The 2,697-nt window shown below is 52.2% G+C and overlaps 1 long non-coding RNA gene across 1 annotated transcript; it reads left to right on the forward strand.

Annotated features, from left to right (window-relative positions):
* The first annotated feature begins 374 nt into the window (after positions 1-374).
* On the forward strand, positions 375-1,543 carry LOC110343018. Its single transcript, XR_002385198.1, has 3 exons — positions 375-473; positions 764-899; positions 1,363-1,543. It is a non-coding gene; the product is annotated as an uncharacterized LOC110343018 (long non-coding RNA).
* Positions 1,544-2,697: the final 1,154 nt, after the last annotated feature.

Genomic DNA, 2,697 nt, shown 5'->3' on the forward strand with positions numbered 1-2,697 from the left:
CAACTCGGCAGAGCCCAGGCGACTGGTGGGGAAAACCCAAAGCAGATGGCAAGGAAAAGGCTTCTCTCTACAACTGGGCTTCCTTGTCATGCATGGGTGAGGGGTTACAGGCAGGAGTTTGGGAGGCCTTCAAGAAGCCACGTTGGAAGGTCTGCGCCCACATGGATGGCAACTCCCCCATGGCCACAAAGATAAAGCCCTAGCCCTAGCCCTCCCCCTCCCCCTGTCCCTCTCCCTCCCCCTCCCCCATGTATATGCTTCCAGCCCCTCCCTGAGGCCACGTGCAGTTAGGGCGGAATTGCACAACACTGGTTGGGAAGGGTGGTTGGCTGTTCAGGCCAGGGTCCCGCAGCCTTTCCCACCCCTTCTACCTAGAGAAAAGGCCACCAAGCCCACCTGTGGGGATCTTTTGGAAGTGAGCACGGCCAAATCCGTGAAGATGGCGGCAGTTCGGCTTGGAGGAGCAGAAAGGGGTCAGAGAGATGAGCCCCGGGCCTGGACGCTCAGTATCTCCTGTGTCCCAAGCTCAAACGCCACTTCCAGCCTGGTCTTAGAAAGGCAGGGGGTCCAAGCTCTACGCTTTGTCACCTCCCTTTATTCCTGAGTGAACAGGCTGCATTGGTTGGGGACAACAGTACTTGGGCCTTTCTGGTTGATCCCACTGGGGGGGTGTGGGGGTCAGCTGTCTTCTTGGTTGCCCTCTACCTTAGTTTTCTGAGACTCTCGCTGAACCCAGAGCTCACTACTAAATCTGCCTAGCTAGGCTGGCCAGTGACCTCCAGGGATCCTCCTATCTCCGTCCTGCCAAGCCCTGGCGTGACCAATGCGTGCCACCGTGCCCAGCTCCTTAATGAGGTCCAAACTCGGGTAATCAGCCTTGCAGGGCAGGCACCTACCAGGTGAGCCATCTAACCCTCCCATCCCCACCCCTACTGCCGTTCAGTTGCAATGTAGAGATGCTCGCAGGCTCCCGTCTCTCAGCCACAGCCCGTTTCAATTATGCTGTATCCAAGGATTACAGTGTGAAGCAGCCGGCTTAATCCCCAGATATCTTGTCAATCTGGGAGCATGAGATATATTTTGTGTGCTCTCAGGATGGGCCCCTTAATGCATCCCTGGGTGCAGCGGCTGATCCGAGCCTGGAGACATCCCGGAGCCCCGTGACATCGCCACACGCGTCACACTCGCCACGTCTGGGGATGCGAGCCATTCCCATGGGCGAAGATGCCCGGACGAACGCCTCTGTTGGTGATTCCCTTCGCGCTCACGCCCCGAAGAGCAGCGGGCTTTGCTGACTGCAGTGTTTACATGTGTACACGCAAGTGTTTTCCGAGATGCTTACATTAGTGTCATGTTTTGCAGCTGATGCAGAACGGCAGGGCTTGGGTGAGAATCTGCGATGCAAAAATCCACCGCTTCCCGGGGAGAGGGGGAGCACACCCCCTTGCAACTCACCTCTGCCTCGGCACCTGGAGGGTTGGCGGTTACTCTGACTAGAACGGCGGCCTGTGTTCACAATTGCTCATAAAGTTACCAGGGAGCCTTCAAAGCAGTGCCTCCTTTGCGGTCCTGTTAACCCTTTTGAGACATAGGCATATGCACATAGGCACATGCATGCACACGTTACATACATAGGTGTGTGTACATATTCATATACACATACAGGTGCATACATATACACGTGTGTACATATACATGTATGTATGCACGTTCACATATCCATATGCACACACATAAATATGCACACTTGCGTCTGTACATACCCCATACATATATACACACAAACACGTGCATATATGCATGCACATACATACAAAGGTATGCATATAAAAATATGTACACATAGACAGACACCAGTAGGGCCTGGTAATCGCAGCTACTCAGGGGGCTGAGGCAGAGGCCTCACCATTTCCAAGTAAGCCTGGGCAACAGAGAGCTCAAGGCCAGCTTGGGCAACTTTTCAAGAACGGGTCTCAAAATAAAAAAATTAAAAAGGAAATAAAGGTTGGGAATGTTGCCCGGTGGTCGGAGTGCTTACCTTGTATATGCAAGAGTATATACACGGATCCTCTAGAGGATGTAAGTTCCGTTCCCAGAACTCACATTGGGCGTAACTTCAGCTTCAGGAGATCTGACGCCCTCTTCTGGCCTCTTCAGGCGCTGCACCCACATGTGCACCTACCCACACACAGACCCGCATAACTTTCAAAACTTAAAACAAAACTTCAAAACCTCTTAAGACAATAGAGCAAACATTTTGCTGATCAGAAGTCAAGAAAGCCCTGAACGGTTCACCTAATTAGAGAAAAATTAAATGGATGCGTATGACTTCACCTACACTCCTGCTGCTCCACAGCCGCACCATGGAATGTGACCCCTAAACAGAAGTCTCTTGTTACCATGGGTGTTTTGCTCTCAAGGCCTACCCCACCCCCCAACCCTTTGCTTTTTCCAAGACTTGGGCAGAGCCAGTCTAGCTGAGAAATAAGCGAGTTATTTTTAGCCCTTTAATGGTGTTCATGAACTCGTTCCTTCCTTTGGCCTAAGGCCCAATGGGACCATCAAAGGGTTTTTAATACTAAGGTTGAAAAGGGAGAGGGTCCTCGTGGCCACTTATCTCCTTGATTGCCTCTTTCCAGCTAGAACCCAGGGCACTCCTACGAAACAGAAGCCGGGCTCTCCGTTATCGCCTTGCAT

Source organism: Mesocricetus auratus, unplaced genomic scaffold (assembly GCF_017639785.1).
Source record: "Mesocricetus auratus isolate SY011 unplaced genomic scaffold, BCM_Maur_2.0 Super-Scaffold_100046, whole genome shotgun sequence".
Taxonomy (NCBI): domain Eukaryota; kingdom Metazoa; phylum Chordata; class Mammalia; order Rodentia; family Cricetidae; genus Mesocricetus; species Mesocricetus auratus.